Here is a 14,097-nt window from a genome sequence, read left to right on the forward strand (position 1 = left end):
GAACCAGAGTTCGGGCTGGAGCCCCAACCGTGTGTAAAAATACCAACCGTGATTTCAAAATAAACGACGCCATTTTTGCAACTTAGCTAAGAGCCACCAGATGTCGTTACCGGTACTTTTATTTTTTCCATTTTTTCTACACTGCAAAAAATCCACCCTTGGGATGTATGTTTCCTCACACATAAGGTCTTCAAAACTGCTCTACGCATATATTTCATATACTTCATATTATCATCATATGTCACACATATATTGTATATCCATAACATAAAGTTTATGATATTAACTCATACATTCTATGATTTTCGTCTTTGAAAATTTCCGTGTTTCCAAAATGGCCACCCTGAAGAAAAAGTTGGTGTGCCCTTTTAAGTGTCAATTCAAACATTTCAATTGGGTAAGTATTACTCTATTATAAAAAAAACATCGATTATTGATCTCTTCTAATCTCCCCCACAGGAAACCAAGCCCTGACTACTGAGGCAAGGACGTCGGCCTGGTGTTGATCGGAGCCGTCGATATTGTCCATTCGACTGGAACAATCGTTTGAGCTGCTGATTTTTCGGTGCGGAACTCGCGTTTCTGTGCCAATGGAATACGAACGCGAGACATGTAAGTATTAGGCATAGCATTTTTATATTTATTTAAAATAAAAATTTCAAAAATGTTTCGAACCATAATCTCACATTTTTTTATTTCCCTCCGAAAACCAATTCGAACAAAATAAAATGTCTTCAAGCAGGCATGCACGTAAACGCCAAGATGTAGGTGTTTGAGTGAAATGTAGGCTTATAATATTTATGTGTGGGATTTTACTTTTATGTGACGCATATAAAAGTCATAATTTTGTATTCTATATGTGTGGACACGTTATTTTCAAATGAGAATCACATTGCAAAAATCTATAAGGCTAACACATATCCCCAATATGTGGATTTTTGCAGTGTACACACTCAGACGATAGTATCTTCAACGAATGAAAAATGCGCTCAAAGCCAAATTTATTTTCAGTCACTCAATCTGGTATTAAAATAATTGTATGGTTTTTCAGTTTTTGGCCTGTGTTTGTTTTTGTCGACATGAAATTCACTACATCAAGACTAAATTGATTTTTTTTTTATAATTTAGAATAAATTTCGATGATGGACACAAATTTAAAAATTCGTTCAGTAATATTTTTTCTTTCACAAAATTGTTATCTCGGTAGGATTGGTAAAAATTGGCGCATGGTGTTATCGGATATCTGTAATAAGTATAATAGAAGGGAGGAATATTTGAAGAATTTATAAAATTTTGATATCGAGTTGCTTTTAAATGCCTTTTGCTATTCCCTTAAATTCTTAGGATTCTTAGGTGTCCGGGTAACCTCCATGCAAATACATTCCTCTGTCTGAGAGGCCAAATTCGATATTAAGAAGCTATTCCAATTATCGAATATTTTCGGAAGTAGGTACTGAAGTCCTATCCTGGCAAAAATAACGCAACTTATACTTTCGATTAATTAGATTTGAAATGCTTCGTTATGAGTGAAATTTGATTAAAAAAATTGATCCTAAACAAAAAGTCGAGTTTATCCATTAGAGGGGTATCATAAATTAACACATCATACAGAAATCCTGCGGCAAATGTTGACTGAACTTTTTTTGAAATTATAATTCATATTAAAACAGACACATAATTAAAATCTTATATGAACTTTCTCTTCAAACAACTAAATAATGTTTGCTTTTTTTCTCAAACAAAATCAGTGGCTCAATACAAAACGAGTACCAAATGAGGCAACATTGCCAAAAGAAAAAGATTTCGTTTAGAGAGCATATAGTTCCTGCTGCAAATTTCATTATGTTGCTTTTCCTACACCCCAAAAAAAGAAAACTAGCTGAACTCTGTTTTGGTGCGACCTGGAGGTAAATTTTGGGTTATTTATGTTCTGAGTGTTCTCAGCTGTTGACAAAAAAAAATCGACAACAACAGCTGAGTCACTTAGCTAAGAGCCACTAGATGGTGCTGTTTTTAGGCCAATTTTAACGGTTTTAAAATGGCCGACTATTCTAATTCTTACACACGGATTCGACACATATTTGTTCGGGGCCCGTTCTCTGGTTCTCTGTGCCCAAATATCGTTCCATGCCAAATTTGGTTCCATTTGTTGTTGAAGTTTTTGAGTTATGCTGTAAAAATTGTATGAAACTCCACTTCCTTTCTCCCTGCTGGAAGAAGAAAGGGGTCTCAAACAATCATTAGAACATGTCACATTCCCAAATACCCGCCCATGCCAAATTTGGTTCCATTTGCGTAATGAGTTTTTGAGTTGTGTAAAAAACTATAAAAAAGTCCCCTCCCTCCTTTATTTCTCTCTACTGGAAAGAGGGATGGGTCTCAAATAATCATAGAAATATTTTTCGTATCCAAATACCCTTCCATGCCAAATTTGGTTCCATTTGCTTCATTAGTTTTTGAGTTATGTAAAAAATATGAAAGAGGCCCCCTCCCCCTTTCTACTGGAAAGAGGGAGGGGTCTCAAATAATCATAGAAATATTTTTCGTATCCAAATACCTTCCCGTGCCAAATTTGGTTCCAATATCTTGATTAGTTTTCGAGTTATATGAAAAATTGTAAGGTAGCCCCCCTCCCCTTCCTATCACATCACTTAGAGGAGGGAGGGGTACCTTATATTCATGAAAATATTTTTCGTACCCAAATACCACCCCATGCCAATTTTGATACCATTTGCTTGATGGGTGCTCGAGTTATGCAAAAAATTGTCTTTTGTTTGGGAGGCCCCTCCCTCCCTTATTGAGAGAGGGAGGGGTCTCAAACCATAATAGGAACCTTCCCCTGCCTCCAATACCCCCACCTGCCAAGTTCCACGCAAATCGGTTCAGTAGTTTCCGAGTCTATAGGGAACAGACAGACAGACAGACAGACAGACAGAAATTCATTTTTATATATATAGACTAGCAGGCCCGGTAAACTTCGTCGTACCATGTTCAACTTGGCGTCCATTTTCCATTTTTCCTAGTTTTTTTTACATTTCCCTCCTTTCCCTTTACTCGAATCGTCCCGCTTAATTGAATCAAAATAAAACCTAAGAATTTTAACTCAATTCTACGGGTCTTTCAAAATTCACTTTTTGTTACTTGTTCCATAAATATCTGTATGTTAATCATATGTATGTTTCATTTGTTGTATTCCATTTAGTAGAATAACCGTTTTGTTCGAGTTCACATTAAGGTTTAAACCGAAATAAAAAGTTTCTCATTTATTGGAATATATTGCGTATGAATCTTTTTTAAAATAGAATTTTGAATATCTTGAAAATTTTTGGAGTAGTTGCCGAATGTTTTGCCTAACGCAGCGCTTTCATCCCCCAATTAGCTTTGGATTAAGAGCTGAAGAAATAAAAAACATAAGAAAAGATTTTTTACTAAACATGTTCAAACAGCTTTTTATTGACCATCCTCATCCTTCGAAGCAGTTTGAATTAAAATCCTAAAATCATGATCAAAAAAGTTTCGACTGATACTAAACTTATAGACTTTACACATTTCAATTTTAAGTGTTCCCAAACAGCTCTTGTCATGACATTAAATCTGTCTATTTTGTGTACAGCAAATTCCTTTTTTTTATTTATTCAAGCAAAAAAAATGCAAATTTATTCCTTTGAACTTTAACCCAATGAATCAAAGAAACGATTGGTTTTGAAAAGAGAATAAAATATGTTTAGATATGCTCACCCATTATTTAAAAGATTCTAATTGAAGCATTGCGATGTTCTGATTTCAAAATTTCCTGAACATTATTGGTGGTGATCTGCGATTTCACTTAGGATTATGTAATATTTTGAAAACTTTATAACATTTAATTGAAAAGCAGATTTTTAAAAATTAATTAGATAGAAAAGAAATAATCTGTTCAGGCTTCGTTGGTTTCATGAGTTCATTTTGTTTTTCTCCGGAATAAATAAATGCTTGGTACTTCAATTTCACTGAATGCTGTTCAACCAAAAGATCTTGATTTACAAAGTCCTTTATAATAAATTTGAATATCCGCTTCCGATTCAACACTCGCGATATCTTTTCTGGCCATTTGGGAGATAAAATTCTTAAATGGTAGATGTTGTTACCGAACAAAGTAACAAACGGCAGATAGGTTTGCGTGTTTTGTTAAGTTTTTCCTCAGTGTATATCCAATCTCCCTTTCCATTGTCCTATCCCTCATTCCTTCCATTATGCTGCATGGGTCTTTCGAGAACATGATGTTCGAAAAGCAAAACCGGCATCACTGTAGGCGGAGGAGGGAAAACTGACAATCAACGAGAGGACGGACATTCAGTATCGGACCGTCCGAGTGAACGGTCGCGAAAATTCGAAACAGCTTCCCGTTATTGTGATACCACAGCACACCACGTGTTATCACTTCCGGTGTAGTCTCCAGCAATCCGCCGTTGTCCCGAATAAATTCGGTCGTGAGGTATCGTCACCGGGGCTGCACAGGATTCGTCGGAGCTCGAGGTTCCCGATTAATCCGGGTCTTGCAAATCGTGACCGGGTATCTTCGAGGCAAGTCACGCACCGTCTGGAAGGAGTCCACACACGCTATTTCCGGCCCTTCCGAAGCTGTCCATCCTGCCAGGCAAGTCAAGGGGTTGCTGTCTACGTCATCACTCTCGACAGCAACCGGGATCTTCCGCCACACGGATCGCCAATTATCGCGTCCAAGGTCGCCGCAGGAACCACGTGCACAACCACTTCCGGAGTTTACCGCTGGTACCAGGTATGAGACGCTCGTTGTCCTCGTCACATCCACAAGCCTAACAATTCGGAGCTCATAATGCTAGTCCTGTCCAAATCTCTTAAAAAACCCGTCCTAATATAATGTAAAATGTAAACCTAACCCTTTTATGCACGCAAATCCGAAACACCCTTTTTTTCTATTGTTCTGCCCAAGTCCACCTGTGATGTGCAATAACCATGGTCGTGAGTCTGCCCTAGAGAAGTGCTGTAGCCGACCCTGAATGAAATAGTCCGTCTGAGCTAGCCGGCTGTTACAATGTTTCATTGCTAAATAGCGCGTTTTCACTTATTTCACCTAAGAAATTACAAGAATTAATTTTATTTTTGACCTGAAAATATTAAAAGTTCATCATAAAAATCTTCTGCCCCTGGAATTTCAATCACAAAAAAACTTTTCAACAAAAAAGTAAACTAAAAGTCTCTTCTATGTAGCCAAAATATGTAAAACAAAAACATACTTTTCATATTAAGAACGTACTTGAATTGTGTGTAAACAAACAGTAAACGTGTGAACAGTTTTTCGGTGAATGATTTAAAAAAAAGAGCTGAGTTTATTAAATCATATTGTTTTTTGTGGCCCAACAATTTTTAGATGAAGAAATAATGTATACATTTTTTGAAAAGTTGAAAGTTTGCACTTGCTCTAGTCAACTTTCTTAATTGAAAATTCTTCCGGAAAATGCATATACTCACTTTTTGTTATTAAAAAGTAGATTATTGTATTAATAACTTCAACTTACGTTTGCAGAAAATCAAAAAGTTCATTCGGCCTTTAAAACTTCAATCCTATCTAATCTAATCTAATCTAATCAAAGGACAGACTCTTGTTCAGTTAATGTGTTTAGCGTTCTAGACGTATTGGATTATACGAAATTGAATGTAAAGCTTCCCAATTTCTTTTTTTTTTTCAAACGTTCGCAAAGTGTCATATCATTATTTCATAATTATCATTACCAAATTCTTATTTTTTGTACAACAATTTACTACTTAAATCTACACGATTTAAAAATGGTTTTAATATTTGAAATCGTTTATGTGGTTTTGATTCGATCGATAAAATATCAATCCGTGTCACTTCTAGGCGTCATTTATAACCATGTGCTGTGTACAAATAAGCAAGGAAAAAAACACGTCTAGGTTGCATATCGCCTCCACGTGCATAAGAATTATAGGTAGGTTCTTGGTTGAGAATCAGGCGCCTAATTTTTAAGTTTTTCCAGTGATCAATGAACAGTATGCTTTAGTTACTATTATCTTGGAATGACGTTTGCTAGCGACGCCTCGCCCACGGAGACGAAAAACAAAGCCCTCAAAGAAAATAAAATTTCTAAAAATGGATGCCTGACTTTTCAATTTCAGATTTTGGCAAAACAAAATTTATTTGTTTTATTCGATCCGCAAAATGCCAATTTGAGTCACATCTCGGAAAATAGTTACTACAGAATCGATCAAATGGGCAATCGATGGTTTTGCTCAATACAAATCTCCTGGAAGTGACGGTTTATTTCCAGTTTTGCTTCAAAAAGGTTTCGATCATTTCAAACACATATTAAGAAAAATAATGATAAGCAGTTTTGCTCATGGATATATTCCTAAACTTTGGCGGCAGATAGCCGTGAAATTCATCCCTAAAGGGGGACGATCATCATACGACGAAGCCAAAAGCTTTCGTCCTATTAGTCTAAGTTCATTTCTATTAAAAGCACTTGAACGTTTAATTGATCATCATATCAGGCAAGAATGCCTTGCCCAACATCCGCTTAATGCGACACAACATGCATACCAAACAGGAAAATCAACATTAACTCTTCTGCACAACGTAGTACATAACATTGAAAATAGTTTTTCACAGAAAGAATCATGTCTAGGAGCATTTCTAGACATAGAAGGAGCATTTGATAATGTCTCGTTTACATCAATAATGGATGCGGCACTACTTCATGGAGTGCCTAGTGTTATAACTAACTGGATTAGCGCAATGCTAAGTAACAGGAATCTTCATTCGTCTTTAAGACAGGCTTCAATAACAAAAGTTAGCACACGTGGTTGCCCACAGGGAGGTGTACTATCACCTCTTTTGTGGAACCTAGTTGCAGACGGCTTGTTGAGAAAACTCAATGACCGTGGAATACCAACCTATGGATTCGCAGATGATTATCTTCTGCTGGTAAGAGGTTTGTGCATAAGCACATTATTTGATATAATGCAACAAGCTCTGCGCTCTGTTGAACGATGGTGTTCTCATGTAGAACTGTCAGTTAATCCTCTAAAAACTAATATTGTATTATTTACTAAAAAACGTATCACCCGCGGGGTGCGCCCTCTGCTGTTTTATGGTTCCGAAATCACCGTGTCTGATCAAGTTAAATATTTGGGTGTCATTCTTGACTCCAAATTAAACTGGTCTGATCACATCGAATTCAGAATCAAAAAAGCATGCATGGCCTTCGGACAATGCCGACGTGCAATCGGAAAAAACTGGGGACTCAAACCCAAACATATTCACTGGATTTACTCCACAATAGTAAGACCAATTCTGGCCTATGGGTGTCTAGTGTGGTGGCAGAAAGGAGAAGTTGCAACAGTTCGGACTAAACTAAATCACCTTCAAAGAATGTGTCTTTTGGGGATGTCCGGATCGTTCACTACAACTCCTACTGCAGCACTAGAGGCTCTGTTTTCTATCAAACCTCTACACTTGTTCCTAAAACAGGAAGCCTTCTCATGTGCTTTTCGTCTACAGGCAGTTGGTCTCTGGCTGTCAGGAAATATCGAAAGATCATCGAGTCATACAAATGTGTGGCCTGAATTAGTTAGATTAAACAAGTTTAATCTAGCGCCAAACGATTTAACACTCTCGAGTAGTTTTCCCTACATGGGGTTTAAAGTCAAATTTCCTTCTCCTCAAGAATGGTTATCAGGTTTCGTAGAGGACCAAATGTCCTCTCATATTGTATTCTATACTGACGGTTCATTATCAAACGGCCGTGCAGGTGCAGGAATTTACTGTCACGAGTTGAACATAGAATATGCTCAACCTCTAGGAAAATATTGTACAGTCTTTCAGGCTGAGCTATATGCTATTATGTATGGAGTGCAAATTGCACTTCAAAAGAAGATTATGTTCAGAACAATTTATTTCTGTTCAGATAGCCAAGTAGCTATCAAATCACTCAGTGCTTCCAGTTCTAGATCAAAACTGGTAATCGCATGCCGGAAAGCAATCGAAGAACTTGCTGAAGGCAATGGATTAAACCTTCTATGGGTACCCGGACATAAGGGAATTTTTGGAAACGAATGCGCCGACGAACTCGCTAGAGCTGGATCGGAAAAGGAATTTTACGGACCAGAGCCGGCTGTCCCAATATCGCCATGTTGGTTCAGAAACCAAATTCAAACTTGGTCCTCTAACCAGCATGAACGATACTGGGAAGAGTTGGACACTTGTCGTCAAACTAAATTATTTTTAGAAAAACCATCTCCAATCATATCGAGTTACTTATTAACTTTAAATAAATCTCATTGCAGCATCTTAATCAGAGCACTCTCCGGTCATTGTCAACTCAACTATCACATGCACAACATTCAGCGTGCTGAATCTCCAGTATGTGGTAGTTGTGAATCAGATGTGGAAGATCCCTTCCATCTTATATGTAACTGTCCCTCATTTGCCAGACTACGTTTTCGTACTCTGGGATCTTACGCTTTAAGCGAATCTGAGTTTAAGAAATTAAACTTAAAAAACATTCTATCATTCCTTACCGAATGTAGAAAAGAGCTTTAATGTTAATAATCCCTAGTGGAAAGGCTTTATGCCATCTTAAATAGATTGAATTTATTTCTTCCTTTTATAGGTTTTTCAGGTTTCTCAGGTAAATGATGAAATCTTGGATAAAAAAAAGGCTAGGCACAATTTTCCCGTATGTTTGGATAACGTGCCGCTATTAAGCCTACCCCCATTCTGATACCTGATACCACATCTAGGCGTCATTCATAACCATGTGCTGTAGAACTGAGCTAGGAATCAAGAAGAAAAAAAAATCACATTAAGGCTTCATATCGCCACCACTTGCATTGAAAATATGCTTGGTTGAGAAATACGCGCCAAAATGTTTTCACTGATCAGTATGCTATGCCATGGCTACTACATTATAACGACGTCTCCTCGCGACGCCTCGACCTTGGAGACGAAAAATAAACCGCCCAAAGGAAAATAAAGTCTCGAAAAAATGGAAGCCATGACTTTTATTTCATTCAAAAAACTACAAATTAAATTATTATAGGCAATTGATGCGAATTTGTGTTGTTTTTATTCGATATAAACCGATTCGCATGGCTACAGAATATTCTAAAAATAATTTCATTCGAATCGTTTAGGTCGTTTCGGAGGAGTAGTACTACAAACACCGTTACAAGAGAATTTTATATAATAGATTAATGATCTACAAATTCAACATCTTGAATTGAATAGTTATAATGATGTAGATATTTTATTTCTTCAAGAAGTTTGTTTTGCAAATTTTTCTTTTGTCCCATCTCATGTGTCTTTGATAAATTTAAATGATACAGGTTCTGGTACCGCCATCTTGATAAGAGCTTCGCTGGAGTTTGATCAACCGTTGCTTGATCCAGGTGGTAGAATAATCTCTGTTGTTGTAAATAATATAAATTTCATAAATGTGTATGCCCATTCCGGAACAAATCGAAAAATTGAAAGAGAAAATTTGTTTACAAATGATATTAGTTTACATTTAAGCAAAAAACAATTCACTCGCATAGTAATAGGGGGTGATTTCAATTGTATTTTACATTCCATGGATTCTACAGGGAGCAGTAAAAATTATTCCACGGCTTTGAAAAAACTTGTTGATTTAGTAAAGTTGAAAGATGTTGCAATTGAACTCAAGAAAAAATGTTTTACTTTTTATCGCGGTGAGTTTTCATCTCGACTAGATCGTTTCTATGTTTCTTCAAATGTACTCGAAAACTCTCTTTCTTTTGACACCATCCCAGCTCCCTTTTCTGATCATTGTGGAATAATGTTGAAACTTAAAATTGATCAAGTTTCCCTCAAAGGACGTGGGTATTGGAAGGTAAACAGCTCTATCGTTCACAATCCGGAAGTGTGTGATCGTCTCCAAGAAAATTATCGAAACTGGCAATTGCAGCAATCTTACACAGGCGATAGGAATAGATGGTGGAATGAGGTAGCAAAAATCAAACTAAGGCAATATTTTAAACATGAAAGTTGGATTCTTAATAGCATGATAACTAACGAAAAAAGTTATTTCTATGGGAAATTGTATGAATGGATGGATAAAAAAAATAATGATATTCCAACGTTATTGGATATAAAACTAATAAAATCGAGATTAATGGAAATTGAAGCAAAAAGACTTAAACATTTTACAAATCATTTACCTGAAACTACTTTAGTACAAGATGAATTAGTTAATATTTTTCAAGTTTCAGCTCACATCAAACGTTTAGAATATAGTGGTTCATTTAAATTGAAAGAAAATAATATTATGATAACTGATAACAATATACTATTAAATAAAGCATACGATTATTATGCTGATTTATTTAAAAACTGTTCGCCTTTGAATAATACATATAATGACCCAGTAAATATGTTACAAAAACAACTATCAGAAAATGATAAAAATATGCTTATGAGTAATATAACGGAAGATGAATTGAAAACTGTCTTGTTAGGTTGCTCTAAAAAAAAGAGTCCGGGGCCAGACGGTTTGACCTATGAGGTTTATATAAAAAACTACGATTCTATAAAAAACGATTTGTTACATATCTTTCAGGGGCTAGTAAACCACCTAAAAGTTTCACTGAAGGAATCATAACACTTATTCCAAAACAAGGTAAAAAATCATATAAGCTTAACGATTATCGCCCGATCAGTTTACTAAATACGGACTATAAGCTTTTCATGAAACTTATATCAGAACGAATTAAAACAGTTTTAGGGAAAATAATAGGGCCTGGTCAAGCAGCATATTTAAACGTAAATCCATGTATAGAGAATTTAAAAGATGTCAGACAAATTTTAACAAAATCTGTAGAATCAAAAAAATTTAAGGGCTGTTTGGTGAGTTTAGATTTAAACAAGGCATTTGATAGGGTAAATCATGGTTATCTTTGGACAATTTTAGAAAAATTTAATTTTCCTCAATGTCTAATTAATTGTTTTAAAAATATGTATGGTTACGCCTCTTCAAAAATTCTTATTAATGGTTTTTTCACTAAAGAAATATCAATAAAAAGTTCAGTTCGCCAAGGTTGTCCGATGAGTATGATTTTTTTCATTCTATATATTGAACCCCTTATTCGTAGTATTTCACAAAACATTTCTGCTGTTCTTGTTGATGAAAAATTCCTTAATGTAATTGCTTACGCCGATGATCTACTGATTTTTGTTCGAAATGATTGTGAATTTGATAAGTTATTGGAAATACTTGATTCTTATAGTTCGTTTGCTAATATTAAATTAAATGATAAAAAATCCGGTTTCATCCGATTAAATAATGCTCGAGTGGGTCCTCAAAAAATTCAAGAGTTAGAAAGTCTCAAAGTTCTAGGAGTTACGTTTGAAAAGAATTGGACATCTTCAGCTACAACTAACTTTGACCGTTTGATAAAAACAATGAAATCGACGTTACAGCTACACAGCATTCGTTCCTTGAATATTTATCAAAGATGTATTGTTCTAAATGTTTTTATATTATCTAAGTTGTGGTACACTGCTCAAATATTTCCGCCTTCAAATAAGCACTTAGCACAAATCAAATCAGCTTGCGGAAAGTTTCTGTGGAGCGGGTATATGTTTAAATTGGATAGAAGACAACTTTATTTGGATTATTGTAAAGGTGGTTTACGTTTGATAGATCCAGAGTCCAAAGCAAAGGCATTATTTTTGAAAAATATTTTTTACAATTTAAATGAGGATGGTACTTACTCGAAAGATAAATATTTAATTGATTTCAATTCTAAACAACGACTCACACTGAATGCAAGAGATTGGATATCTGTAGGTAAGATCTTGGATAATAATTTTGATTTAACATCTACCAAATCACTTTATGAATACTTCATCAAAGAACAAAATTATCAACCTGAGATTGAAAAAAAGATAATAGCTCCTTGGAATATTGTATGGGAAAATTTAAATGATAAAGTTATGTCTCTCAAAGACCGTGAAATAATTTTTACGTTTGTAAATGATCTGATCCCGAATAAATATAAATTAAAACAATATAATATCGGTAATTTAACTAACATTTCCTGTGATAAATGTCATGTAATGGATACGAACGAACATAGAATTAAACTTTGCCCCAAATCGAAATTTGTCTGGAATTGGTGTACTTCAATAATCAAAAGTCGTTACAAAATAAGTTGTCATGATATAGAAGAGATTTTGTTTATCCCTGTTTCAAGGAAGTCAAAAAAATCTGTGGCTTCATTATGGTTGTTAACGAAAGTAATATCTTTCAATTTGAGGGTAAAAGAACCTGATTTGTATGTTTTAAAAAAAGAAATAAGAGAAATGAGATGGAACAAAAGTAGATGGTTCAGAAAATAGTTCGGTAATGAGTTGAATATTTGTTGATGAACCTTTATGAGTCGTGTTGCGAGAGCTGGAAGAGTAGAATAGAGCAAGTTAAAACGATGAATTGTTAACCCGAACATTTAGTTTTAAATAATTAATATTAATAAAAAAAAAAAAAAAAAAAAAAAAAAAAAAAAAAAAAAAAAAAAAAAAAAAAAAAAAAGGCATGAAAAACCTGTCTTAAGTTCATTGAAACACCCTACTAACTATTAATTTCTTTCTATCATCAAGCGGTTCCAAAAAGAAGGAAACTCGCGCTGTTATTTTCCCCCCAGCTCAGCTCAACACAGAAGGCCCCTGGGAGTTGACCGAACATTTACCGTAAATCCGTTTTCCGTTCTGTTTTGAGCAACAGCAAAGTTTGCACTGTAATCAGCTTATAGTCGAAAAAGATTCGCCAATGAAATTGAGATCTTTCTTTCTTGTGTGCCCTGCCACTGTTTGTATTTTCCCTTCGAAGTCAACCAACAAGTGTAATGGAGATGAAAATGTGGTTGAATGAAGCGAACTTAACTTAATTTGTGTGCAATGGTTCGGCGAATGAGATTTATGTGGCGTAGTTTTCTTTATTGGAGGAAGCTTTCAACAAACAGCTGATAAGAAATTTACCTTCGGGTGCCGAAATCGTTCAAGCTGCTTGACTGATGCCCGCAATATTTCTGTCACCAAATCTTTTCGCTTTGGTTTGTGCAATTTTTCAGCAGTACGTTTTTCGAACACGAATATCGAGCATTCCTGGAATGAAAGAAGAAAAAAAAGGTTCATTGATTTTTCTGGTGGTCATTGGAAACATTTCGTACTGAATAAATATGAAAACATTTAGGTAGTGCGTGGATAGCATATTATTATAAGAGTTATAAGGAATGAAATAATTGGTCCTGTAATATAAAGCCAAGGTCTTGCATCGCTGGGTACAAGTTCTGCACAACAAAAGACGCAATATATCGAATCGCATTAATCTGGAAGCAACAATTCCACTCATTCAAATCACATCGGTGTCAATCGTTTGCAACGAACGCGCATAATTCAAGGTAAATCTCGTAATCCATTTCCCATCGAAATCTGCTGAAATGGGTGTTATTATGAAATATATGTACTTCAATTTGTCATCGCTGGCAAATGCTGCAACGTGACTGGCTCCATTTCTTCTGTGAAAATTATTCCCGCGGTATTCCGCCAGCCAGTAAAACCGTCCAAACCATTTCAACATTCTACTACGTCCTGATTATGAATAACTACTTGCGCGTATGCATACATAATGGAATTTCACGACAGGCAACGGCGAGAACGACGAGAACGAATGACGAACAGAACCCTATCCTATCCGAGTTCCTCAGCTCTGTTCAGAAAATTTGCTTTATTCCTGGGACCTGGCACCGTTGGCGAGGAGAAGCTGTTACAAAAAAGTTCCACCATCCCGTGACTAACTCGAGCAATATGTCTCCAAGTCAGCGAGAAAATATATTATAACGAGCGCAACTGGTTGATCCTATTCAAGCGTCACGAATTTTCAGGTGGCTAGAGAAATTGGTATCATTTGATGGAAGGAATAGGTACACGCCTAACTCGGTGTAACATTGATGCGATGTTTCGAATTCCAGTTTCAAAACATAATATTTCAAAAAAATTAATTTGATACCGTCTACATGCAACATTTTTTAATTTCAATGGCT

At 35.6% G+C, this 14,097-nt stretch overlaps 1 protein-coding gene across 7 annotated transcripts in view; it reads right to left on the bottom strand.

Moving 5' to 3' along the window:
• LOC129758711 (SCY1-like protein 2) overlaps nucleotides 1-13,628 on the bottom strand; it is a 248,924-nt gene extending 235,296 nt beyond the window's left edge. For 2 of the 7 annotated variants that reach the window (XM_055756305.1, XM_055756306.1), the window contains exons 1-2: nucleotides 13,522-13,619; nucleotides 13,034-13,159 (exon numbers count right to left, since the gene is read on the bottom strand). The gene's annotated coding sequence lies outside the window, so the exon portion shown is untranslated. Of the gene's footprint in view, nucleotides 1-13,033; nucleotides 13,160-13,521 lie in introns of all 7 variants that reach the window. The other 5 variants (XM_055756309.1, XM_055756308.1, XM_055756307.1 and 2 more) reach the window with 4 other exon arrangements.
• Nucleotides 13,629-14,097: the final 469 nt, after the last annotated feature.

The sequence above is a fragment of the Uranotaenia lowii genome, chromosome 3 (genome assembly GCF_029784155.1).
Source record: "Uranotaenia lowii strain MFRU-FL chromosome 3, ASM2978415v1, whole genome shotgun sequence".
Lineage (NCBI taxonomy): Eukaryota > Metazoa > Arthropoda > Insecta > Diptera > Culicidae > Uranotaenia > Uranotaenia lowii.